The sequence below is a fragment of the Cervus canadensis genome, chromosome 11, assembly GCF_019320065.1.
Source record: "Cervus canadensis isolate Bull #8, Minnesota chromosome 11, ASM1932006v1, whole genome shotgun sequence".
Lineage (NCBI taxonomy): Eukaryota > Metazoa > Chordata > Mammalia > Artiodactyla > Cervidae > Cervus > Cervus canadensis.
This window is the reverse complement of record NC_057396.1, coordinates 33,532,739-33,560,644: the sequence shown is the minus strand read 5'-3', so window position 1 is coordinate 33,560,644 and position 27,906 is coordinate 33,532,739.

Genomic DNA, 27,906 nt, shown 5'->3' with positions numbered 1-27,906 from the left:
GAGAAAGCCAGGGAGTTGGTGAGAAGCTGACCCAAAGCCTTGCTGTCCAACTTGTTGTTATGTGAGCTGAATGAACATTTTTAATCCACTTTTAGCTAGTCATTCTGCAGTATTCAGTTATAAGCATCCTTAGTTAATGATAAGACAAGGAGCTAGTATTTCCTTTCAGCGTGTCCTTGCTGTTTATTGTCTTTATCCAACTGGTTTGAGAATAGCTGAAAGGACTTTAAAAAGGGTTATTCTTAATTGTACATAATCACTAAGAGGAGATATCAGCCATGTTTCAAGAACCCCAAGTTTAAGTGAATCATGGCAGTCATTTCCTGCAGCAGCTGCAGAATCTCTGCTCACTGAGTTCAGCAAATGTTTGGTCAGGTAGACACACCACCATATGGCCCATTACCCAGAAACTTCATTTAGAGAGAGTAAGCTTATAGCCTACCAAAGGCAGTCCCTGGAAGTATCTGAAATCGAATCTTCAAGAGGCTCTTGCCGTTAGGGATTCTGGCTGTCTGCTAGCACAATGACCAAGCCGCTGTGGCAGATGGATAAATCAATCCCTATGGAGTAGGAAAATAGCAAATGGCTATTTGCCCTATGCTGTGTCTCAACACATTAATTTTTTAAAAAATTTTATTGGATACAGTTGATTTACAATGCTGTGTTAGTTTCAGGTGTATGGCAAAGTGAGTCACTTATACATACACATACATTCATTCTTCTTTAGATTCTTTCCCCAGATAGGTCCTTACAGAGTACTGAGAAGACTGCCCTGTATGTCCTTATTAGTTATCTGTTTTATATATAGTAATGTGTATGTGTCAATCCCAGTCTCCCAACTTATCCCTCCCCTCACCCCACTTTCCCATTTCTGGTAACCATAAGATTTGTTTCTACATCTGTGACTCTATTTCTGTTTTGTTAATAAGTTCATTTGTACAGTTTTTTTAGATTCCACATATAAATGATATCATGATATTTGTCTTTCTCTGATTTACTTCATTCAGTATGATAGTCCTAGCTATTGTAAAGAAGTCTGCAATGAGCATTGTGGTGCATGCATCATTTTGAATTATGTTTTCCTCCAGATATATGCCAAGGAGTGGGGTTACTGGATCATATGACAACTCTATTTCTACTTTTTTGAGGAACACCCATATTGTTCTCCAAAGTGGCTGCACCAATTTACATTCCCACCATCAACATTGTAGGAGGGTTCCCTTTTCTCCACACCCTCTCCAACACTTATTGTTTGTAGATTTCTTTGGTGATAGCCTTTCTGACTAGTGTGAGGTGATACCTCACTGTAGTTTTGATTTGCATTTCCCTAATAATTAGTCATTAAAGACATTAATTTATTGAAATCAACATGTGATGTCATAGAGACCAACTGTATATTTGGTTACCATATAGCAGATTTTGGGTAGGGAGAATCAAATTCATTGTCAAAGTTGGGGTAAATATAAGTGTTCATACATGGGATCTATATTCTGCATTTGGTAACATATCTCCAAAATCATTATGGAAGTAAGGGGGAAATACATGGTTAAATATAAAAAATACCCGGAAACATGAAACTCTTCATGAATGCTTAATTATGAGGGGTACCTGTGCGAGGGGTTGTGTGCACCCCAGCACGTTGTGATCAATGTCATCTGCAGAGCATGAGGAGGGGAAACAGGGAAGGGTACTGACTTTAGATTGACGTGGTAGAGACTGCCTGTTCTCCACCAAAAACCATTCCTTCTTCCTAGGAACACAGCAAAGCACATCCAAGCTGCCCTTGCAGCTGGGCATGACTATGCGGCTAAGTTCTAGCCAGTGAGATATGAATGGAAGTCATATGTTTGCTGTTTTCAGGCTTGAAACCTCCCTCACAGCCTACTCCATACTCTTTCTGTTTCTGTCATTTTGTTATAGACAAGGGCCATGCCGTACAAGATAACAGAGACTCAATACGAAAGAAGACTGGATCCCTGGACTGCTGCGTGCAAGAGAGCTGACTTCCACACAACCTGGACACCTACTTGGGATTACCACGTGAGTGTGAAATAAGATCACATTGTGTTTAAGCCTTCATACATTGTTTGATTCTGTTGTTGTTTGGTTATAGCAGTTAATCCTGCACTAAGGCATACAAGGGCTTCCCTAAGAGATAGCCTCTGCTAAGGGTGGCGCAGTGGTAAAGAATCCTCCTGCCAGTGCAGGAAATGCAAAAGACATGGGCTCGATCCCTGGATTGGAAAGATCCCCTTGAAGAGGGCGTGGCAACCCACTCCAGTATTCTTGCCTAGGAAGTCCATGGACAGAGGAGCCTGGCAGTCTGTGGTCATGGGGTGAAAAAGAGCCGGACACAACTGAAGCAACTTAGCATGAGTGCATGCAAGGGATGCAATTGTGTATCTATTAAGTATATGAATGTTTTCCCCTTCTGGAGTCCCATGTTTACTATAATGTACATACGAATACATATAACAAGCTCAATGGAAGTATATTATTTTAGTCTCTAATAAGGTAATTTCCCTTAGAAACTCATCTTTGTTAAAACAAATAAATGTGAGTATTTGAAAAGCTTGGTAGGAGCAGAGGTGGCGTCTGGGGCTTTGGGTTCTACAGCCCCTTCCTGCAAGGCAAGAAGAGGGTCCAGAATGGGAAAGAAGCAAATTGAACAGTGGAAGCCAAGGTACTGGATAATGTTATTTTCCCCCTTGGATCCCATATTATTCACAAAGTTTGCATTGCTCATGGATGCTTTTGCTTGAGTAGTGCATCCTTAAAAACGTTTCTTTCTGGAGGGCATCCATAAAGGAGTTTGGAGTTCTGCTTTCACTTGGGTATGGAGCAAGCGGCAGGCATTTCAGATGCCCACTTAGAGCTCTTTCAGAAAGACGCACAAGGGGCTTTCAGAGTGCTGGGGAGGAAATGTTTTCCCTGGCAAAGCCAGAGAACGCTTCAAGGAGGAACTGAGTCATCTTGAGAGTGGAGTCGGAACCCGCCAGTCTAGAGAGGGAGCAAGGGCATTCTAAGCAGAGAATAACAAATGGATTTCAGCCTTGTCAGGCCATGGACTTCACGGATTTACCTGATTACCAGGCCTGGGTGCCTGCCCCTGTCACCTCACCATGGTCAATGTGGTTAGCACCACCCTTATCACAGCAGCGTGTCTCTCTGCAGTTACCTAAGGACAGGGACGTTCAGCTCCTCAGATAAGGGGCTCCTGTGCATCCCAGCAATCTTGTCAATTATCCCTGGACTGATTGGAACGCCTGCTCCTTCTCAGCATTAACACTGGCTGGCGAAGGGGACGCTTCCTTTTATCGGCGCCTATTGTGCTGTCAGGCTTGGTTTACAACACAATAAGCTTACAGACACTCACAATTAATGAGCTTCTCATGAATGCTCACAAACACATTAAAAATGAGCAGGTAGCAAATTATCTATGGATCCCAATAGTCTGCACCTACATTCATATCCAGTTTTTAGTAGACTGGAATTGACTAAAAGTCCCTGTCATTTGTCAGGTGGTATGTCAGCTTAATGGGCCCAGAGCTCATTTATGGGTTGCCATCTCCCACTAAACAGTCTAAATTGTCTGCCTGAGCTTCCAGAAATACCTGAAGGGGTGGGTCCTGAATATGAGCCTTATCCGAACTTGAAATCTGTGTATGCCCCCATTCTTAAGGAATCCACTATGGAATTCTGAGAAGAATCTGCACCCCCTCCTCCACTTTTTTTTTTTTTTCCAAAATGTACGTCCAAAAGAAAGATGTAAATGTGAACAGTATGTGGAGAAGCACTTATGGATTTGGGTTGAGTCTCTTGTCTCACTTGCTGTGTAATTTTGAGGATGTTAACGTCTCTGAGCATCAGTTTCTTCAACTGTAAGTGGAGATAATCATAGCACATTTCATATAAGAATTAAGTGAAAGAAAGAATACAAGGCATACCAAATTTACACAGCACTGTGATGAGTGTTGTGAGTCTGTGTGGGTGCTTGCTAAGTCACTTCAGTAGTGTCTGACTCTTTGTGACGTTATGGACCATAGTTCACCAAACTCCTCTGTCCGTGGGATTCTCCAGGCAAGAATACTGGAGTGGATTTCTGTGCCCTCCTCCAGGGGAATCTTCAACCCAGGGATAAGACTTCCATCTCTTATCTCTCCTGCATTGGTAGGCAAGTTCTCTACCACTAGCACCACCTGAGAAGCCCTGTGAGCTTTATATTAATTCAATTTCTCCTAATAATAATCTTATCTGAGAAAAGCACTACTTTGTAATCCCATTCTGCAGCCGAGAAAACTGAGGACTTGAGAGATTAAGTAATTTGTTTAAAGTCAAATAGCTCATAACCTGGGGTGGACCTGGGATTCAAACAAGGACACTGTGATGCCAGAGACCTTTCTCTGTTGAAGGATCCTGTGCTGTGCTACCTGGTCCATTAGCTGGAAAGGAATTAGTTATTGCTCTTTGAATGTAGGGAAACTAGAGACGTGAATGCACCCAACTTTAAAAAAATACCAGTCTGTCAGGGAGATTTGTCTTGACCAGTCTGTCAAAGCCATTTGAACCTTGGTTAGTGTTATGACTGGGGCAATCACATGTATCAGTTTTGATTGCTGAAAACAAATGACCACAAGCTCAGTGGCCTAAACCAACACTCATTTAATACCTCACAGTGTCCGTGGGTCAGGAGTGCAGGCACAGCTCAGCTGAGGCCTCTGCTCAGGGTCTCAAAGGCTGCAATCAAGAAGTCAGCAGTTTCCTTTTTGGAGTTTTCCAAACGCAAGCAGAATTCAGTTCCTTGCATCTGGAAGATGGAGGCCTTCAACTCCTAGAGGCTGCCCAGTGTTCCTGGCCACAGTGTCCGTGGCTCTTACCATAGGCAGCAAGCAGCTCATTCTTCAGGGTCCACAGGAGAATCTCTCTCTTTGGAGTCTTAGATAATCAAGGGAGTGGCTATCCTGTCACCATTGCCATATTCTATTGGCCAGAGGCAAGTCACCATGCATGCCTACATGCAAGAGAAAGATTAGAGAAAGGCATGACTCAATAGGGGTCACTGGAGGCTGTGTCAGTCACACCACACTATCTATTATTCTACTGGGACATTCTGAGAGTGAAAATATGCCATCAATAAATACTGGAAGAACAAGCATAAACTGAGACTGTCCCAAGCAAACTGGGACACATAATCATCTAAGCTAGAAACAGCGCAAGACACTTAATACTGGGCCAGTGGAGACACAGCATAATTCTGATCTGGTGGATCTGATAGTACTCCTTTGAGCAGGTGATTTTTCAATCAGGTTGTGAAGGATGGGTTAAATTCCTACAAGCAAAAATGGTATGGGGCAGGAGAGCATTCCAGGCAGAGGAAGCATTTTGGGTGAAGATGGAGCACTGAGAAAGAAACAGGCCAGGATCTCAGAATGAGAGATTTCAGGAGGGGCTTGTGAAATGTGTTTCAAAGCCTTTATTCCAGGGAAATAGGCACAGGAATCTACAGAATTCTGGTGGTGGTTTAGTCGCTAAGTCGTGTCCGACTCTTGCAACCCCACGGACTCTAGCCAGACGGGCTTCTCTGTCCGTGGGATTTTCCAGGCAAGAATACTGGAGTGGGTTGCCATTTCCTTCTCCACTCTGACTAGAGGGCACCTCTCCAATCCTTAATGCATCTTGGATATTTGGAGGCCCACAGTTTAAGGGAGACAGGCCCTCAGCTTTCTGCCTCCTGGGGGAACTTCTCTTGTACATACATGTGGCTTACGAGCCCTTTACCTCATCACAGTTGTGGAGAAAATTCTAGAGAAAGGAACAAAAATGGGTCAGCTAATTCCATAAGTTTGATCAATGTTTTGTTAGAATGGAGGTTCAGCAGCCACCTTAGTCCACAGATCAGCTTTGCAGTTGTCTTCATCAGAGCCGTGGTGGGTGCAAGCTCACTGTGTCACTGTTTCTGCTGGGTCACTTCTGTGGAGCAGTGTGTGCCTGGCTCACCTCCCTGCTTCAGGGGAGGTCTTGTTTATTTCCCATCCATCCGTCCCCTTCTGTGACTCAGTGTCTGCCATGAAAGGGGGATTTCCTGACCTCGCACCCATTCATCCCTCACTTAGATAAACAGAAGTGATCCGTGACATGGCCACTTACAGGTTTTCTGCTGCCACTAACCCACTGGCGAGCACCACACCAGAACCACATCCAGGGAAGGGACAGAGACAGTGCCATGGAGGATGAGGTGTGTGGTTCAGACAAAATCTGAGTCAGCCGCTCAGACTCCAGCAGGGAAGTTGGGATGGGGACATTGAGCCCCATCTGTGCCAAGCTGCCACGGCTTTGGCTTCCTGCTCTGGGGCGGCAAACTGGCTGTGCGTTATAACCTCGGGAAGAATGGGGCTGGCTCCCGTGGTTGGAGCCAGGAAGGCAGAGGGAATGTGAGACAAGTCCAGAGAGCTGGAACTGGTCTTCTTCTCTACCGTAAAGCAAAGGATACACATTCCCTGGGATGCATTTACTCCCATACTCAACAGCTATTAACTGATCTTCATCTATATCCCAGGCACTAGAAGTTCGATGGTGACCAAAACAAAATCCCTGTCCTCATGGATCTTATAGTCTCAGATGGGGCCGTGCAGAGATAATCTGAAAACAAATAAATACAAGGTAGAATAAATATTAAAAAGCAGAGACATTACTTTGCCAACAAAGATCTAGTCAAAGCTATGGTTTTTCCAGTAGTCATGTATGGATGTGAGAGTTGGACTATAAAGAAAGCTGAGCACCAAAGAGTAGATGCTTTTGCACGGTGGTATTGGAGAATACTCTTGAGAGTCACCTGGACTGAAAGGAGATTAAACCAATCCATCCTAAAGGAAATCAGTCCTGAATAATCATTGGAAGGACTGATGCTGAAACTGAAACTCCAATACATTGGCCACCTGATGTGAAGAACTGACTCATTGGAAAAGATCCTGATGCTGGGAAAGATTGAAGGCAGGAGGAGAAGGGGAAGACAGAGGATGAGATGGTGGGTTGGCATCACCGACTCAATGGCCATGAGTTTGAGCAAGCTCCGGGAGTTGTTGATGGACAGGGAAGCCTGGCATGCTGCAGTCCATGGGGTTGCAAAGAGTTGGACACAACTGAGCAACTGAACTGAACTGAGAATAAATAAATGGGGGTGGGGTACCTGGTTAAATAGAGGGAAAGGAAGTTTTCTCTAAGAAAGTGACATTTTATCTGAGCTTAGTCAGAAATACCAAGAGTGTTGCAGACAGAATGTGTACACATGCCCTACAGTGGGAAAGAGAAATTGAGAGAAAAGAAAACAAAACTGTGTGGCTGGAGTTAAGGAGTGAACAAGAGCATGAACTGAGTGAATTACCGTTGGAGGCAGGTCACAAAAGTACCTCCCACTCTCAGGCGGACATTGATAATGGGGGAGGCTATGCATGTGTGAGGGCAGGGGGTACATTACTATATCTCTGCACCTTCCTCTTGATATTGCAGTGAACCTAAAACCACTCTAAAACAAAATGAAGTATTAAAAAAAAAAAAAGCTGGGAGGAAGCTGGGACTCTTTTTTAAAGATAGTATACTGGATAATTTGGATATGGATTGTACTCCCTAGTGATAACAGTCTGACAAGGAACAGCGTTCTCGGGGGCAGAAAGTCACAGTCATCACTAGAGAGACTGACAGAGTGGCAAGACAAATACCCTGAGGGTCAGGGGAAATAGCCGCAGGATTCTCCTGAGAAGACAAAGTAGGATGATGAGGGTGGTCCCACTGATGGAGCAAGTAGTACAGGCAACAAATGCCCCCTGGTCTTCAAGGGACCGTGTCTTCAGGGCAAAGGATTCGTCCCTAGTGAAAAAACAGAGCATAGGAAAATACACGTGAAGGGAAGAAGGCGGGAGGGAGGAGGTAAAATGGTCCAAAGCTGGGGATGGGGCTTCCAGCAGGTGACACCCACCAGGAGAGGGATTTCTGAGTACCTGGGGTAAGCGTCTTTCTGCACAGAGAGACCTGGAGAAACACAGAGAGAGATGGGAGAGGTCTGCTTCCTTCCTTCCCCATAATTCCAACAAGAGAATGGCTGCATTCAGAGTTCTGGTCCATGAACTGCAGATTTTTTTTTTTTTTTTTTTAACAGAAGGGAACTGTTAGTTCTACCTCTTTCCCAGAAGGCATTTCCCCATGGAAAAACAAACAGACCAATGGTGTGGCAGACACTTCTGCATGTAAATTCACCCCAAAGAAAGAGTTAAAGTGCTTTCTAATATAAATTGGTTTTTGGTATTTCAGTGCCAATATAATTAGATTGTAACAAGCAAAGCCCTGTAACATAACACAGCGAAAATTTGAAAATTTGATTCTGTCTGGCAAACAACCAAGTCCCTGCGTGTGCGCAAACCTGACATTAATAAGCTACAAGAGATTACATGATTTAGAAAAGAAGCACTTGGTGTTACCAAATCAAATAATAGATCTCTAGGCTATAATTAGGAGAATTGGGACTCAACAATGAAGTCATAATACTGTAATTTAGCTGTGAGTAACAGAGCCATGGAGGCACATTAGGAGGTGGTGGGTGGTGTCTCCGTGGCGTGCAGCTCCCAGGGGGCGCCTTCTCCAGCACCCCGCACGCAGACACCTGTTGGCACCATGACGCCACAGGATGGGCCCAGGTCTGCTGGGCTGGATGGCAGAGGCTCTGGGGCCCTTGTACTTCAGACACAAAACTTTAAAGATGGAGCTCCCCAGGGACAGCTGAGGAAGGCAGAGAGGCCACCAGAGCGATGCGGGCAAATTGCTGCCCTGCGGTGCTTTCAGGGCTAACAAAGGACACATTAAAAACACAGAAATATAAACAAGGCAAAATAAACACTGTAAAAAATAAAAAGAGAGTGAGCAAGGCCAGCAGCCTCACTCATAGTCCCTGAGCTACAGGGGATTGTCAGGTTGGGCGAATGCATTTTTCCTCTGAAATAGTTTCTGCAGAGACTGTGCAGAACTTAACCACCTCCTGGCAGAGTAACACAATCCATGCTCTTAGGTCATCAAACCATATAATTTCACGTTGAAAAGAAACCTTAGCAGGGCTTATTAATCGGGGGTCCCCCAAGGGGTCTGTGGATAGAACTGAATTTCAATGTAATTGGTTTTCTTTGTAATCCTATGAATTTTATTTTCTGCATTTCAAAACATTATTCTGAGAAGGGGGTCTGTCGCAGATGTTGGAAGCGCCCCTCTGCATATCCCCGGACCTTTCTGGATGCTCCAGCTGGCTTCTAACTGCCAGTCTTTGCATCTCTGGGCTTGAGAACTCTCCATCCCACCAACTTAGCAAAAGAGCATTGCTTGGTGCCCATGTGGCATGCAGGCTGCAAGTGCCAGGGCGGCATGCCAGGGGCAGGTATGTAACTACCCCAGGTCCCTCCCCCTTCAGGTGTGAAAATGCTGAGAAGTGGTTTTGCCCTCCTTGTCCCAGAGTAGTCTGGAGGATTAAGCTCCAGTTGTCCACCGTTGGGCTGCCTTTCATTTCCCACTTCTCTATGGTTACTTCCTGTATTTACCAAATAAATTACTCTATGATTACCTCCTGTATCTCCCAAATAAATTAATTGCATTCAGGATCTGCTTCTTGAAGAGCACAGACAAAGATAGAGCCAACAGGAAGGTCAACAGACTGCCAAAGGTGTCCAGAAAAAAGATGAAGCCCTGGAAGGTGTGATTCGGATCTTCTCCTTACCCTCAGCACCACTTCATGGATGAGGAGCCTGGAGCACAAAGAGCTAAGTGTCTCACCCACAAAAGGGAGTTAGGAAGTAAGACATTCACTTCCTATGGTTATTGTTGTGACCATGATTTCCCACACTTCACATGTTCAAGATGATTTTTCTCCTTGTTCCTTCACAAATCCTCTCCAACAGTAGCCATTGGCCTAGGACTGCTTGAAAACAGGGTCCATGGCTGGATGTCCTTTTCCTTTCTTCCTGAATGCAGGCATCTGGCAGGGCCTGGCACTGCAAGAACCCGTTCCTGTGCCCAGGTCTGAGCTGAGTTCTGGATGTAGGATGAGCAACAGCAAAGTGTGTCTCTTACCACATTCAACACAAACACTGTTTCCATTCAGTTACGCCTTAAGCCAGATGGTAACTGTGTCTAGGCTCTATCTGAGGATAGGATTCCACAGTGGGATTTAGCACTGGGGTGGCAAATACTGTTCTTGTTTTATTTACATATATATATATATATATATATATATATATATATATATATATATATATAAAGGACATTGTTTCAATTTTTCTTCAAAATGGACTTTAGAAATACTATCATAAAATGATACAAGGATATCAAGTAGAAGGAAAATAGAGGTACAGTTATAGTAGGCTTTTATAAGTAGGTCCTGAAAGATGATTCCTTCAACACACTAGCCTCGCCCTCCGTTGTTTATTCCCCAGCACCTCAGCATGATGATTGAGAAGCATAAACCCAACTACATGCTTTCCCTGTTCTAAAACTTTCAATGCATCACCATCAGAGAAGACTAAGATTCAGTTTTGTTAAAATAGCATTCATAGCCAGCTCCTGCCCATATATCTTTACTTCCTCATCTCTCCTTTTTACTCTCCTTCAGCCAGACTCTAACAAAATCCTTTGAATACACCATGTCTTCTTACAGTTTTTTCTCATGATGTGTCCTCTTTCTGAGGAACCACTTCTGTGCTCACCTTTCTAAAGGTTTGGCTACCTATCCTCTGAGCACATACAGTGATGATGTATCTAAATATCTGATCTCTCCCCATTTCACACTTGTCTTACCTGTTTCATTCTGCTCCAAGCAGATCCACAGTGGACGCTTTCTCCTACTCATGAAGGACTCAGTTCAATTGTCACTTTCTCAGACAAGTCTTCTCTGACCACTTTAAATAATGCTTTTTGCTTTCTCATTTTTAAAATGGAAAAATATTTTGAAAAATATTGGCATGGTCTCCCTTTTTGATTTCATGTCCATAACCTTCTCTTTCATCTGCCTTCTTGTGAACATGTGGAGGTGGGATATGAGGGGGTGAATTGGTAGGAGAATTAAGAATGTTGCAGAAGGGAAATAAAGAAAAAATGAATGAAGGAAGTTGATGTGTTACCTTTGGAGTTTTGAATTTTGCAAAATACCAGGGCTTGCAAGTCGGACTTTTCAAGATTGTAGAGACAGATTTCTAAATCCCTCCTTTTAGCATGTCACATGCCAAGTCTGCTTGACTAGATTGTATTCCTATATTCCCTACCACCCCTTCATGTTTAAGTCATGAGCATTTTTTAACACAACAAAATTTATATTTTCTATGTTATTCCAAGTTTCTATAATTCAGTTCATTCTCTTAGTCCTGTACAACTCTTTGCGACCCCGTGAACTGCAGCACGCCAGGCCTCCCTGTCCATCACCAACTCCCAGAGTTTACCCAAACTCACGTCCATTGAGTCGGTGATGCCATCTAACCATCTCATCCTCTGTCGTCCCCTTCTCCTCCTGCCTTCAATCTTTCCCGACGTCAGGGTCTTTTCAAATGAGTCAGCTCTTCACTTCAGGTGGCCAAAATATTGGAGTTTCAGCTTCAACATTAGTCCTTCCAATGAACAGCCAGGACTGATCTCCTTTAGGATGGACTTGTTGGATCTCCTTGCAGTCCAGGGAACTCTTAAGAGTCTTCTTCAACACCACAGTTCAAAAGCATCAATTCTTCACTCAGCTTTCTTTATAGTCCAACTCTCACATCCATACATGACTACTGGAAAAACCATAGCCTTGACTAGACGGGCTTTGCTGACAAAGTAATGTCTCTGCTTTTTAATATGCTGTCTAGGTTGGTCATAACTTTCCTTCCAAGGAGTAAGCGTCTTTTAATTTCATGGCTGCAATCACCATCTGCAGTGATTTTGGAGCCTCCAAAAATAAAGTCAGCCACTGTTTCCACTGTTTCCCCACCTATTTTCCATGAAGTGATGGGACCGGATGCCATGATCTTAGTTTTCTGAACACTGAGCTTTAAGCCAACTGTTACACTCTCCTCTTTCACTTTCATCAAGAGGATCTTTAGTTCCTTTTCACTTTCTGCCATAAGGGTGGCGTCATCTGCATATCTGAGGTTATTGATATTTCTCCCGGCAATCTTGATTCCAGCTTGTGCTTCATCCAGCCCAGTGTTTCTCACGATGTACTCTGCATATAAGTTAAATAAGCAAAAATTAAATAAATAAATAAAAATTAAAAAAAAAAAAAGTTAAATAAGCAGGGTGACAATATACAGCCTTGACATACTCCTTTTCCTATTTGGAACCAATCTGTTGTTCCATGTCCAATTCTAGCTGTTGCTTCCTGACCTGCATTCAGGTTTCTCAAGAGGCAGGTCAGGTGGTCTGGTATTCCCATCTCTTTCAGAATTTTCCACAGTTTATTGTGATCTACACAGTCAAAGGCTTTGGCATAGTCAATAAAGTAGAAATAGACGTTTTTCTGGAATTCTCTTGCTTTTTCGATAATCCAGCGGAAGTTTGCAATTTGATCTCTGGTTCCTCTGCCTTTTCTAAAACCAGCTTGAACATCTGGAATTTCAAGCATATATTCATTTCATATTTATAAAAAAATAGAGAAGAAAATCATGTCAGATATCCACAATGATTCTCTAGAATAGAGAATTTCTGATTGTCTCCTTAGAACTTTCTTATTTTTGTTATTGCTGCCAATTTTAAATAAACTTTGTATTTTAGAAATGTTGCACTTACAGAAAAATTGTTAAAATAGTACAGAGAGTTCTTATATACCCCACAAGAAGTAGTTGACATCTTACACTTGTACATTTGTCACAGTTAGTCAACAATGATAGATTATTTAACTAAAGTTCATACTTTACTCAGATGTCCTTCATTTTTCCCTATCATTATTTCTCTGTTCCAGGATCTCATTCAGGATGGTGAATTACATGTAGTAACCATGTCTTCTTAGGCTCTTCTGACTGTGACACTTTCTCATACTTTGCTTGTTTTTGATGACCTAGACAATTTTGAGGAGTCTGATTAGGTATTTTGTAGAGTGGGATTCACCAGACGATTTTCTCATTATTAGACTCTGTTATGTGTTGTACAGAGGAAGACCACAAAGGTAAAATGCCATTTTCATCACATGACATCAAGAACACACGCCATTAACATGATTTAACATTGTTGATACTAACCATGATCACTTGGCTGAAGTAGAAGATTGTCAGGTTTCCTCAAATTACTTTTTTGGTCTTCCCTGGTGGGCTAGTGGTTAAGAATCCACCTGCCAATGTAGGGGACACAGGTTCAAACCCTGGTCCAGGATGATCCCACATGCCTCGGAGCAACTAAGCCTGTGTGCCACGATGAACGAGCCAGCACCCTAGAGCCAGTAAGCTGCAGTCGCTGAGCGCTGAGAGCCTGGAGCCTCTGCTCCACACAGAAGAAGCCACTGCAGGGAGAAGCCTATGCCCCACAACTGGAAAGTAACCCTCACTGGCCCCAACTGGAGAAAGACGCACACAGCAGCAAAGACCCAGTGCAGATTAAAAAAAAAAAAAAGTTACTCTTTTTTCCTCCCTTTCCAGGCTGTGCTCTTTGGAAGTTACTGTGTCACCACCATCTATTTATTTGTTCAATTCCAAATACATATATAGTGGTATCAGAATTGTTAACAAATACTAGCATGGGGAACAATTTTATTGACTAGAATACAGTGCTTAAATACGGTTTCATTTGACTTTAGTCTTCCAGAATCCTCTTATTTCCAAAGTTACTTATTTCAGCACCTTTTTACTCCGATGTTTTCAATGAAATTGTTTCATACATTTGTAAAACAGTCATATTGTTTTGTCACATTCTACATTCCATCCTGGGATCCCTGATCTCCTAGATGATTTTTAACTTGCATAATTAAGGGCTACTCTTTTGCTGTGAAACCAATAAAGGGTCTTTACAAATGTATGGTGTAATGTACTCACCATTACAACATCACACAGAATAAGTTCGCTGCTCTATAAAAACCCCTTGGATATCATCTATTCAACCCTTCCTGTCTCCCCCCCCAGGCCTCTGTTGACCACTGAGCTTTTCATTGTCTTTGTAATTTTCCTTTTTAAAACATCTCGTAATTAGAATAGCACTTTATATGATCCCATTTATCTCCTCTCTTAGCATATCAATTATACTTCTTTAAAAAGTAATTTCTCTGGAGTTTCCAATATACATTTTACCTAGTCTAATTGCACCTTCAAATAACAATATACTGCTTCACAGAGAGAGATACAGAATATTCCCAATTCCTCCCTTCCTTCCCTTATGCATTGTCATTATTCATTTCATTTATCGCTATGCTATAATCACCAAATACATTGTTACTATTATTAGAGTAAACAGCTATCAATCAAAAGTAAAATAAATGTGAAAATTTTTCATCTACTTTCATTTCTTCTTCTACAAGTTCCAAATTCTTACTTATAAAATGTTCCCTCTACTTTAAAAACTTATTTTAACATTTCTTGTGATGAGATTTGTTGGTAATGAATTCTCTCAGATTTTGTCTATCAGAAAATGTCCTTATTTCTGTTTCGCCTTTGAGGGATAGTTTTATTGGATACAGAAATATAGTTTGGTATTTTTTTTTCTTTAAAACTTAAAATACTCTGCTCCATTCTCTTCTTACTCCTGTGGTTTCTCATAGAAATCGGCTATAATTCTCATCTTGTTCCTTAATAGGTAATATTCTTCCCACAACCATCTGCTGCTGTGGTTTCTTTATTTTCTCTTCTTTTTTTTTTTTGTAGCTTGAATATGATATGCCCAGGTGTAGACTGTTGGTGTTTATTGACATTCTCTGAGCTTTCTGGATCTGTGATTTGGTATTTGTCCCAAATCTTGGAACATTCCCAGTCATTATTTCTTCAAATATTTCTTCTGTTCCATTCTCTCCTTCTTCTCCTTCTCGTGTTCCAATAATCATATGGCATAACTCTTGAAATTTCCCAGAAATTCTTGGTTATTCCACTGTTCTTTTGCTTTTTTCATTCATTTTTCTCTTTGCATTTCACTTTCAGAAGTTTCTGTTGAAGCTCACTAATATTTTTCTTGGCTGTGTCCAGTCTGCTGATAACCTTGTCAGGACATTCTTCATTCTTGTTAAAGTCTATTGAATTTCTAGCATTTCCTTTTGATTATTTTTTAGAATTTCCAGATCCCTATTTATATTACCCATCCTTTCTTTCATGCTATCTGCTTTTTCCATTAGACCTTTAACATATTAATCATAATTATTTTAAATGCACTGCCTCTTAACTGTAACATCTGTGTCATATCTAAGTTTGATTCTCATGCTCAGTTTGTCTCTTTGGACCATGCTTTTTCTTGACTTTTATTATGCCTTGTAATATTTGTTGTTGAAAGCCAGACATGTTGTATTGAGTAGTTGGAACTAAAGCAAATAGACCGTTATTTAGAATTTATGTTAATTTGGCTAGGATTTGGCTGTGTTTAATGTTTGCTGTAGGTGCTAGAGTGGCTCAGACAGTAAAGAATCTGCCTGCAATGCAGGAAACCTGGGTTTGATCCTTGGGTCAGGAAGATCCCCTAAAGAAGGGAATGGCAACTCACTCCAGTATTCTTGCCTGGAGAATTCAATGGACAGAGGAGTCTAATAGGCTACAGTCCATGAAGTCACAAAGAGCTGGACATGACTGAGCTACTAACACCTTCACTTTCCATGTCTTTGGCTTTGACTCCTATGTCTTTGGGCTTCCCTAAGTACTCTTCCTCAGAGAGAATCTTGCAGTTCTTCCAACCAAAATTCATCATTATTTTGCTGGAGCTCTGTGGGTGTGGTGTCCAGGTAGGTAGGAGGGGAAGCAAGGTGTAAGTTTATGATAAAATTTTGGTCTCTTTTTAAAGAATTTCTGTCTTTTTTTTTCTTTTTTCTTTTCTTTTTCTGCACAGCTTTTAGTTGCAGCCCTCGGGAATCTTCATTGCCACACACAGACTTGTAGTTGTGCCATGTAGGATCTAGTTCCCTGACCAGGGATAGAACCTGGGGCCCCTGCATTGGGAGCATGAAGTCTTAACCAGTGGACCACAAGGGCTGGGCTTTCACATTTACAGTGCTTTTGTACTGGTATGGCTTTTTGCCCCTTTAGGTGGGATAGGAAAACTAGAGAGGGCTGGAGCTAGCTACTTTACCTTTCTCCTGCTGCTGCTGCTAAGTCACTTCAGTCGTGTCCGACTCTGCGACCCCATAGACAGCATCCCCCCGTCCCTGGGATTCTCCAGGCAAGAACACTGGAGTGGGTTGCCATTGCCTTCCCCTACCTTTCTCCTAGGTGGGATCAAATTCTGGATCCCTCCTGGAAATTGGTGTCTGTTATGGAGAATGCTCTGAATATGCTTCCCAATGCTTACTCTTCCCCTTTCCCTGCCAGAGCCAACAGCAAATTCTTGGATCTTCACCATGAGAACTTAGTAGGGTTTCTAAAGGAAAAAAACCATGAAAATGTGTCTCCCCTAAGACTGCATCCCTCAAGAGTTTTCCACCCTCTTGCTAGCTCATAGTCAGTCTCAAGCAAATCATCAACATTACCGTTTTACTATTCCTACAACTCTATGGCTCCAGGGCTCAAGGAGCTTTGGCTTTGGGTAATAGATCGCACCTTTATCTCTCTGAATTCACTGGTCTTTCCAGATCTTGGGGTATTGGTTTACCTTGTTATTTTAGTTCTCTGATGGGCCAAGAAAAGTCATTGATTATTGGCTTTCTCAGCTTTTCTAGTTGTAAGGATGGAAGTGATGACTTGTAAGCTCTTTACATATCAGAGCAGACACTGGGAGCCCAGTCATGAGACTTTTAAACTTAGACTACAAGGAGGTTATGACAGAAGAAGGAGAATTCTATTCTCCTCTACCTAAAGGATTTTGAGAGAAAGCATGGAGACAGAGCAAGAGAAAGAAAAGGTCTGATGTCAAGGTTTACATGTGTTCCCTACCCCTCACTCATCTGAAGGCTGACGCTTAAAGAGACTAGGAGGAGGGGAGCATGGACAGGGAGTTTTCTGCCCTGCTTCAGACGACACCTGCTGGCAGCTGTCCCCTCCCCTACCACTCTGACAGTTCAAGGTGGTGGCAGAAGGAGGTGCTAGCTTATAACTCTGCTAGGTTTCTCTTGGTTTCCACAGAGTATTTAAAAAAAAAAAAAAACTCAGAAGTTCCTGAAACTCAAAAGGCAGTCAATTTAGAAGCCGAAGACCTGTCATTGAGTCCACTGTAACAATGGTAGGGATGACTCCCAGCAGAGGACACAGGATGGAGGCCAGGGCTGTGGTGTCTTAGCAGAGGCAGAGCCCTAGATGGGTCTACCAGGATATCTGAGATGAAGATCATTTAGCCAGAGAGGGCTAGCAAGTCCAGATTGAGTTGCGAGAGAGAAGCCAAGCTAAGAAAACACTCAGGCACAAATGGGATACATATTATTGGAGAGAAGAAGACATTGCTTCAAAGACAAGTGAAAGCTGGAGGACAGTAAAAGAATGCCTCAAGGATCTAATGAACTCTTCTCTTAGACTAGCACAAGGTTCCAGGTAAGATACATTCCTCCTAGTTTTCACTTTGATTTTGCAGTCAAAGGTAGGGCAGCAAAATCCTACAGAATTTTCAAGGTTTTGAATTATCAGATATTTTCAGATATTCATAATTTCAGAATTATCAGATCAAAATTATAGATTGGACTAAGAAAGTCAACTATTTTCCATGCTAAACATCAGGAAACACAAGAAAAATGACAAAGGTTTTAGGTAAAATACGTTTCTGCCCATTTGAGCAGAGTGGGCAATTTGTGACTCCACTGCATTCTCCATTCAATTACTGTAATGTGTGTTCTTTATAACATTTTTCATTCTCTGAAGGCACCTTATTTATTTGTCTCATTAGTCTGTCTAGCCTAGCAGGAAGAGAACTCAAAAACATTAAAGGTGCTGAATTAATACTTGTCAAATAAATAGTGGTCTTTATCAGGTGAATGGGTATAAGGATTTTGAACCTTAAGTTATCATATTAACTAATATTTATTAAGTGCTAAGTATCTATTGAATCATTTAAGTACTTGTAACAATACCATGAAATGAAGCAAAGTGTTAGTCACTCAGTCATGTCCAACTCTTTGCAACCCCATGGACTGTAGCCCACCAGGCTTCTCTGTCCATGGAATTTTCCAGGCAAGAATACTGGAGTGGGTTGTCATTCCCTTCTTCAGGGGATCTTCCCAACCTAGGGATTGAACCTGGGTCTCCTGCATTGCAGGCAGATTCTTTACCGTCTGAGCCCCAATACCATGAACCAGTACAATTATTATCCATGGTTTCCAAGTGAGGAAATGGAGGCACAGAGAAGTCAGGCAATCTGTCCAAGGTCACTGAGTTTAAAACAAACAAGGCAATCTGACTGCAAAGCCTGCATGCCCATCTAGCACACCCCACTGCCTCTCAGAGTCTCCTGTGTGGCCTCAGCTCACCGCCTCCTTCCCCTCCTCCCTCTCGCCAGATGAGCCACAGACGGCTAAGTAGGCAGCGAACACTTCTCAAGATGTTTTCATCGATTTTGCCAACACTCAGCTGCTTTATCGGCTCTGATGAAACATTTGTGACAACCACAGCAATTGCAATGATCATTTCCATGCTGAAAACATTTGCCTACAAAGCAGACATTTTCTCTTCAAAGTAAACATTGGTGCCGCTGAGACACTGCCACCCACACCCATCCATGCTGCTTCCTTAGAATTTCGAACGCCTCCAAGGCAAATTCCCCACAAGAACCGATGGCAACATACAAGAGGATGTGGACTTCTCCAGGTGGCCTCACCTGCCACTTCCAGACCAGTCCTGAGTTGTCTCTCATCATCCCCATCTCTGTCTCCCCTCAACCAAGCATTTACTCCTGTTACTAATAACAGCAGGCACAGGGGTTAACCCTTCCCTGTGATGTGTCTATTTCCTGTCTTGACTCTGCATGATACGGATGATGCTTTATTGATCTTAAGCTCAGCACTTAGTGCCTTTGCTTAATTAATTAGTTAATAGTAAATGGAAGAAGACCTTGAAAGCCCCTGAAGCTGATCCTTTAATATGTCCAGAGGGAAATAAGACAGAAGGCAATAGAACTAGATGGAAGGAGAGTTCCCCAAAGTATGTTTCTGTAAGTCCTACCCCAAAGGATATTAATAAAACATTTCGTGTGTGTGTGTTGGGAGGGGGGTGGGGGGGTGGTCAGGGAGGAGGCTCTCATTGCCAAATAAGATTGATAAATGTGAAGTTAAACTGAATTTAAAGTAAAAGGATTTCTCACCTGCAGGACTTTTCAGAGCCTTTGGTAAGCCAGTGTGCATGGTCAATCTCCAACAAGGTCATGCTAAGTGTAGCATTTTGCAAATGCATTTGACCACATAGGCCTGTCTTTGCCAGATTCTTCAGGGTCCTAATGGACATAAAACCAACTGAAGAAATGCCATCTGCACAGGCCAGCAGAGAACCTCCACTGTCTAACAGTATTTTGCATAGGTGTGAATGGGCAAACCACAGGGAGCCTACCATTGGCAAAAATGAAGTCTTCCTGAGAACAGAAAGACTCTCTCTAGGCCCAAATGGCATCTCTGTAGGAACAGCCTCCCAGATACATGGAGAAATGAGCTATAGACAGAATGCAATGGACAGTTATGTGCCAGGCATCATGCTGAGTCCTCTCAGAAAGCTAATTTAGCCCCCGAGAACCCTGTGAGGTTGTCATTATCATCCTATTGCACAAAAAAGGAACTCAACGACCACAGAGGCTGGGCAGTGAGCTCAAGCAGGCAATATAAGAATCTTCTGGACACCAGTTTAGCCTTCTCTACTTCTCCTCATTGCTCACTTAAAAAGTAAAACCCAAAAGGTTGGGCCAAATTTAGAAACAATTAGCTCTCTTTCGAGGCTTCCCAGGTAGAGCTAGTGGTAAAGAACCCGCCTGCCAACGCAGGAGACATAAGGGACATGGGTTCTATCCCTGGGTTGGGAAAATCCCCTGGAGGAGAGCATGGCAAGCCACTCCAGTATTCTTGCCTGGAGAATCCCATGAACAGAGGAGCCTGGCGAGCTACAGTCCACGGCGTCGCAGAGTCGGACACGACAAACAACTTAGCACACACAGGCATCTCTCTTTCAGGAGACTGGTATCTGCAAGACCCATCCTCTCCTGCAGGACCTGAGCAGAAACCACATTTACCTGGGGCAGCCAGTGGGCAGGACAGGGACCCCCTCCCCAAATCAGACAGAAGCCTCTCCTTGTACCTCATCTACACACCGAATCACGAACTTTGCCGGCGCTCTTAAGTGATTGTGACGGCTTCGTTTTCGAAATATCAGTCGGCCTGTTCGAGTAATTTTATACTTAAATTATTTAAATGCAATCTATCCATTGAAGCAATTTCCCCTGCACAGGAGAAGTGTTTTCTTTTTTAGGGAACTGAAGCGTGATAAATAAATGAATAAAGACTTGTAGCAGTCTCTCTCTCTCTCTCTCTACTGAAGAAAGCACTTCGGCTGCAGGTCCCTTCTGTCAGAAATCTTGGAACTTGTAATATTCCCTGTGGCTCTGCCGCTCAGCATTAAAAATAACCAAAGACTCAAGTCACAGGGCTTTTTTTTTTTCCTAGACACGAAGCGCATTTTACGCCACAATGCCCGGGATGACACAGGGACTGCTCAGAGCTTGCTAATATTCTCCGCTGCCTCTCTCCCCAGGCCTGCAAGCAGTTAGAATGGCTTAGTGGTGATCACAAATGCTGTCCCATTTGGCAAGCACTTCTTTAAGGCAGAGCAGATTAAAATTCATGAAAGGAGGCTTGCTTGCATAAATAAATTAAAAGCTGCAAAACTAAAGTTTAAACACCCATACACAACTAGCATTTTGCAAACACCATATGCATCGTGGTTCTCAATTCTGGGCTGTCATGCAAGAAGTAGAGAAAGAGGCCTCATTGGGTTTGAATGCATAAAACTGGAAGCACCTTGATCACCTTTGGCACAAAGGAGCCTCAGCCGCAAAGTGTGAACTAATTGATTTGAACCTTGTCTAAATGCATATGGATTTTAGGAGAGCATGCCAATGTCTGGAGAGTATGTTTAAAAGGAACTGAGAGAGAGAATGAGCACAGGCTTTGCAATCAGACGCTGCCAGATTCAAAACCTCATTCTTGAAATGACTCTGTCGCCCTGCGTAGTTCATGGGAAGTCTTGGATACCCAGTTTTCTCAACTGTAAAACAGATGTAAGAAAATTAACCTCTAACCTTAGTAAATAATACGCTGTGCATAAAGCAGCTGGCAGAGAGGAGGCACTCATGAGCTGTGAATCCTCCTCTTCTTGCTTTTATCTTACATTTACCCAGTGGCAACATTGTGGAAGCGAATGAGTTCTGGGGTTAGAAGCTTCAGATCTAAGCCCCAGCTCTGCCACTCACTAGCTGTGTGACCTCAGAGAACTCATTTCCTCTCTCAGAGCCTCAGTTTCTTCATTTGTAAGGTTAAGATGGTAACATTACCTCTCCCACTATATGTAACATCTGCGAAGTGTCTGGTCCTTGCAACGCTGCATGGTAGGCATGGCCAGCAACTTTATCTCCATTTCCTTCGTTAAAAAAAAGCTGATGCTATCCTGGGGCAGAGTGAGCTTAAAGGGACTTATCAGATGAGAGGCAGACCCAGGGCCAAAGAGCAGGTGAGCCTAACTCCCCTGCCAAGACACCCAGGGACCCTCCACCTACTTCAGTACCTTCTTGTTGCCCCATGGCTGCTCAGGGCCTGCTAGGAGAGCACCTGGTCCCAGCTGTAGGCATTTAGGGGTCTGCCCGACCCACCCTGATGGAACAAATATGTCTTCATCCCTATGCTCCAAAGACTTACTGCCAAATTCTGTTTATTCAGTGCTGCTGCTGCTAAATCACTTCATTCTTGTCTGACTCTGTGCGACCCCATAGACGGCAGCCCACCAGGTTCCTCCATCCCTGGGATTCTCCAGGCAAGAACACTGGAGTGGGTTGCCATTTCCTTCTTCAATGAGTGAAAGTGAAAAGTCAAAGTGAAGTCGTTCAGTCGTGTCTGACTCTTTGCGACCCCATGGACTGCAGCCTACCAGGCTCCTCCATCCATGGGATTTTGCAGGCAAGATTATTCAGTGCAATTGGCAACAATGGGTTGAATTTCAGTCCCTCCAAGGCAACAAGTATGCTTCTTGGTACGGTTTTCTGAATTCCCAAGCTGCTAGATTCAGACAGAGAGAGGGCTAGAGCCAGAGATCCCCAATGCTTGCATGTGAGAGCAGTGAGTTCCTGAGTCAGCTTGGGATAGGTTCCCCTTGGTGAGTTACACTATTAAGGGGAATCATATCAGGAGCCTGGAAGTATGCATCTGTCATTCTTTGGTTAGAGCTCTCCAGCAAGATGTTAAACCTCAGGAATCAACATGAACCAGGCCCAGTCCCAGTGGGGGTATATCCTAAAACACAGATATTGTCTGCTAGTAGTCTTGGTGGCAAGCAATAGAAATAAAATTCTAGCTTTTATACTCAAAAATTAAAAGTGTGAAAGTGTAGACTGGTAATCCAAAATTTTCCTGCTACAAAATATCTAGACATGTTGGAAAGAAATGATAAACACAGTGTATATGAGCTTGTAAGAGTTTGTGAGAATGTAAAAGAAATCCCAAAGGGGATTAAAATGAAGAAACTATACCCTTATAACTGCCTTGGTAAATAGGTAGGCAGGTCAGAAGGGGCCTGGGGTGTCAGTCTCATTGAGCTAAAGACCTGGATTTAATGACTACATTGGAACAAAAAGGCCAACCTTGGTCCTGGACAATTTGACACTTGAACAAATGCCCTTGCATAAAGCCAGGACCTTCAAGGTGTTACACCATGAGTAAAAGAAGTGACTTAAAAATATACCCAATTTCTGTGTACAAGGTTGCTCATCTTTATAGAGCTCTAAGAGAGAAAATAAGATCTTCTTTAAGAACATGTAATCATAAGGATATAACTCACACTTGCATGCATGCTCAGTTGCTCAGTCACTCAGTCCTGTCTCTTTGAGACCCCACGGACTAAAGCCCATTAGACTTCTCTGCTCATGGAACTGTCCAGGCAAGAATATCAAGAATATTGGAGCGGGTTGCCATTTCCTCCTCTAGGAATCTTCCCAACCCAGGGATCGAATCCACATCTCCTTCCTGTATCTCCTGCATTGGCAGGCAGACTCTTTACCACTGCACCACCTGGGAAGCCCCATATATTTTTTAAATAATTTTATTTATTTATGACTGTGCTGGGTCTTCCTTGTTGTGCCAGCTTTTCTCTAGTCGCACCCAACGAGAGCTATTCTCTGCAGGTTTCTCATTAAGGAGGCTTCTCTTGTTGCAGACCACAGGCTCTAAAGCACTCGTGCTTCGGTGGCTCCCAGGTTTTAGAGCACAGGCTCAACAGCCGTGGCATAGATTCTTTACCACTGAGCCCTCAGGAACTCTCACACGTTAGAATTCAAATGTTGCTTGGTAATGCTGCCCTTCCAACTGAAGACACTAGCAAAAAAGTTAGATCGCAAAAAGGGACACTTTGGGGCACCTGGTATTAGAAGAAGTACTCAAAAACTTTCTGGAAGATTGGGCCTTCAATCCAGGTAATTATACAAATAAAACCTCACTAAGGGTGGGTACATAATTCAATATGAAATATCTGGGTATGGAGGAGACTCTCTATTGCTTATCCCAAGAATTCCCATCCTTCCTTGCTTAGATCCCTGGCAACTGGAAATAGCCATATGACTAAATTCTGGTCAATAGATTATAAGTAAAAGTATTCTGTGAGAGCATCCAGTAAATTTCTTCAAAAGACAGCTGCTATGTGCCTGTTCCTTCTTTTTACCCATTCTGCTATTTGGAGCATGGCTATGATGGCTATTGCTCCATCTTGGACCGTGAGGATGACTGTGAAATGGTACCATATGAATTTATATCACACCAGTACTTTTATACGAGAGAGAAAAGACTTCTATTGTATGAGTCATTATTTTCCTTATTTGTGTTACTCACAGTAAAACCATACCCTAACACAATGAGGGGGAAATCTACCACAAGTCAAGTCAGCAGGTGAAATAAACAAGATTGTTCTCAAACAAATTAGATGATATAAATATTGGAAAGTGACTACAAAATAATTGTCTACATCATTAGAAGCATAAAAGAGGAAATAGGCTGTAGATAAAAAAGCAAGACATGAAAGAAAACAGGCTGATTTTTTAAAGAACCAGTAATAATAGTAGAAATTAAAAACAAAGTCATTGAAACAAACAAAAAACTCCAATGAATGAGTTAAATAACTAAATATGCAGAAAGGAAGAATTAGTGTAACTTGAAGAAAATAACAGAGAATGCAATACAAAGAGAAAAATAAATGGAAAAAATATAAAGGAAAGTTGAAAGATGTAAAGATCAGAATGAAACTGTCCAACACACATCTATTACGAATTCTAAAAGGAGACAATATTGAGACTAATGGAGAGGTAACACCTGAATAGCTAATGGCTGAGAATATTCTATAATTAATAAAAGGCATAAGGAGCAGATCAGATAGACATGATAGCTAGATATCCACAGAGATACACTATAATGAACTGTGGAACTCAAAAACATTTTTCAAAAGCAGCAAGAAAAGGAATAGATTAACTGACAGAATGTTTCTCTATATGAACATGAGAAAACAGAATACAGTAGAATAACATCTTCAAAGTGCCAAGGTAAAATAATTATCAACCTAAAATTCTATGTCCAGCTAAATATCATTTCTCATTCACAAGACTGAGGACAAAACATCTCTGGATACACTAAAACTAAGAGAGAATTACCACTAAAGACGTGTGACGTGAGAGAAGTATGATTGGCACTAAAGCACTCTAAGATTACCTTTTTGCTATTATTTTGTTTACATTCTGGTGACATCAGGCAAGCTTGTTAAAAAAAATTAAGGATGATAACTGAAAGACTAAACATAGAATGAAAAATTTCCAAAACAGTAATAGAGGTAGGAAGATTAAAAAAAACAAAATCGAAACTGAGAATATTCAAGGAATAAAAGGGAAATCTTGGAAATTAAAAATAACAGAAATGAAAAACACAACAGAAAATTTTAAAAGATTTCCAAGAAAGCAGAGGAAAAATGAGAGCAAAATATAAAGTAAATTAAAACATAAGTCTAAGAGATCTAATAACCAAATAGAATTTCTAGGAAATTTGAGGAAATGAGATGAATGCAGTCAGCAAAAATGTAATTCAAAAAAGTTTCCCAGGACTAAAGAGTGTGGGTTTCTTGACTAATAGAGTACAACAGAACAATTGATTAAAAAAAAAAAAAAAGACCCAAAACAGGGCATATTATTGTGAAATTTCCAAAAACAGGGACCACAAAAAAAAATCCCCAGCCTTGGGAATCAGAATGACTAACAGGCCAATATCAAACTGGAAGTTGGAAGACAATGAAGCAATGCCTTCAAAATTCCAAGGGAAAATAATTTCCGACCTCAAATTCCATTCCCAGACAAACTATAAACAGATTAAAAAATTAAAGTACAGAGGTAAAATAAAACATTTTTAGACCAGTACATTCTTGAAAAAATTATCTTCCATTCAGATTTCTCAGGAAGCCACTGGATGATGTATTCCAACAAAATGAGGGAATAATTGAATAAGATGGTGACACGGGATACAGTAACAGGGAGAGCAGAGTAGGATGGAGGTGAAGGCAGCCCCTAAAATGATAAGAAGGCAAATCCCAGGAAGACTTCTGTGAACCAGGCAAAGGTGATTGAAGAAGGTCAGGAGGCTCCTGGAAAGAAAATGCTGGAAAACTTGATATAAGTGGAATTCTCAAAAGAAGAGTTAAACATTTGGCAAAGAATTTGGAATTTATTTACTGATTTGTACATACAATCCTGAGCAAATGAAAAATATGACAAATATTAGCTCTAGGAAAAACCAAAGGTGAGGGAAAGGAAAAATAATCAGTTTCCTAAATGAATCGCCTGTAAAGATCATTGCATAGAGATAAGAATATAATGCACTGAAAATTTATCTCTCAAAATTATAGTACTACTGTGTTGTAATCAGAAGGATGTGGCACATGGGAAGAGTGTGAAGTGGGTTGGGGGAGCAAAGATTGCTAAATTCTCCTTTCTGTGGGAAGTGCTTAGATGATGCTCATGCTGAACCCTTAAAAAACAGTGGTAGGAATATGTTGTTGAGAGGTATGAGGTAAATGACAAAACTGTCTGCTTTTAGAGTGAAGTGTTTGCTTCTGGGAAGGAGGGGTGACCACATGGGGACAGAATGCTTCCTTTGATGTAACTGATATTATAGAGTTGTTGAATTCTCCAAATTTTGTTCATAATTAACTTGATTTAAAAACAAAAGAAAAATTTAAAGGGGAAAACTTAGCCCAAATAAAGGCTTGTGATTTGGGTTAGGACTTTACCTAGAGTACTATAATCTTCTGGGGATGAGGTATCCCAAGAAGTTGTGTTAATGTTTTTCCTACTTCAGTTTAGTTCAGTACTGTCCCTGAGTTGTGTCCAACTCTTTGCAACCCCATAGACTGCAGCACGCCAGGCTTCCCTGTCCATCACCAACTCCTGGAGCTTGCTCAAACTCATGTCCATCAAGTCAGTGATGCCATCCAACCATCTCATCCTGTCATCCCCTTCTCCTGCCTTCAGTCTGTCTCAGCATCAGGGTCTTTTCCAATGAGTCAGTTCTTCACATCAGATGGCCAAAACACTGGAGCTTCAGCTTCAGCATCAGTCCTTCCAATGAATATTCAGGACAATATTGAATTGTAATATTCAATATGACGATTGACTGGTTTGATCTCCTTGCAGTCCAAGGGACTCTTGAGAGTTCTCCAACACCACAGTTCAAAAGCATCAATTCTTCAGTGCTCAGCTTTATTTATGGTCCAACTCTCACATCTATGCGTGTCTACTGGAAAAACCATAGTTTTAACCTAGATGGACCTTTTCCTACTTAAACCAGTTCATTTTAGTAAATATATTTTTAGAGGGGAGGAAAAGGCTGTTTTGCAGGTAAAATGAAATGTTACATGGACTAGTTGGTCTTTTGACTGCTTTGGGAAGACGAAGCAGGGGAGAGGAACAGGAACCCTTGCACCCTTTCTTCCAGTGGCTGGGAGACCTTGTTGGAGTAATGTGAGAACACGGAGGGCATTTGAGGCATGCCTGACAGTGTCAAAACAGCAAGCAGCCTCATCTTCCACTTTATATTCTGAAATAGGAAAGAAAGCAGATGAAATAGCTTTTTCATTATTTTCCACATCCCAAAAGGAAATTCACTTCAATTTTAATAACATCTCTATTTCTTATTTATCATCATACAAACCTTATAAAAATTGCAAACTCCAAATTTGGAGGGATAGGTTGCAAGATGAAAAAGAAAATGTTTCTGTCATCTAGTCTTTTTTTTTTTATTATTAAACTAAAAATAAACCTATGTTACTTTTGAAGGAGAAAACAGAGGGATAATAGCTAATTCAGTGAATGGCCATGAGGTCTCAGGAACCTGGCTCAGGGCCACAGCCCAAGGTCACGCACAGCACAAGTCCTGCTTCACCTTGCCCTGACCTTGCATCTTACACCAGTGACACAGGCACCCTGGTCAAGGTCCATCACCACTCGCATACAGCCACGAGTGGTGCTCCACTCCTACACCACCAGGCCACAAGAGATGCTTCCTTCTGGGCCCTGTTCCCCATATCACTAGAAATGATT